Below are 439 nucleotides of genomic sequence, written 5' to 3'. Positions count from 1 at the left end.
TCCAAAAAAAAATTAATATATATATATATATATATATATATTGTTCTATAATGAAATTTTATTAGTTATTTTATACTACTCATTTAATTTTTTTATTTTTAATGAATAATAAATTTATTTTTTTTTCTCTTTGTATATATTTATTTTTATAAAATAAATTTCATAAAACATATTATTTTCAATGAATATGATATAAGACAGCTTTGATAGTTTTCTTTATAGGACCATCGAAAGCTTTTGTAAGAGGCGCATGGTAGTTCATATTAGCCCTTTTTAGACGAATATGCTTTTAATTTGTCACGATTTGCTTTGTCTTAAAGAGAAAGGTAACCAATTTAATACAACTGTCGAATTGTTGTATCCTTTCCTACAAAAGTTAAGCAAAGCAAAGACATTTCCACAACTCATCAATGTGGATAGACGCTCTTCCCCCTCTCAC

The sequence above is a fragment of the Populus euphratica genome, unplaced genomic scaffold (assembly GCF_000495115.2).
Source record: "Populus euphratica unplaced genomic scaffold, PopEup_1.0 scaffold2343.1, whole genome shotgun sequence".
NCBI classification, from domain to species: domain Eukaryota; kingdom Viridiplantae; phylum Streptophyta; class Magnoliopsida; order Malpighiales; family Salicaceae; genus Populus; species Populus euphratica.
Note: the sequence above shows the minus strand (reverse complement) of the source record.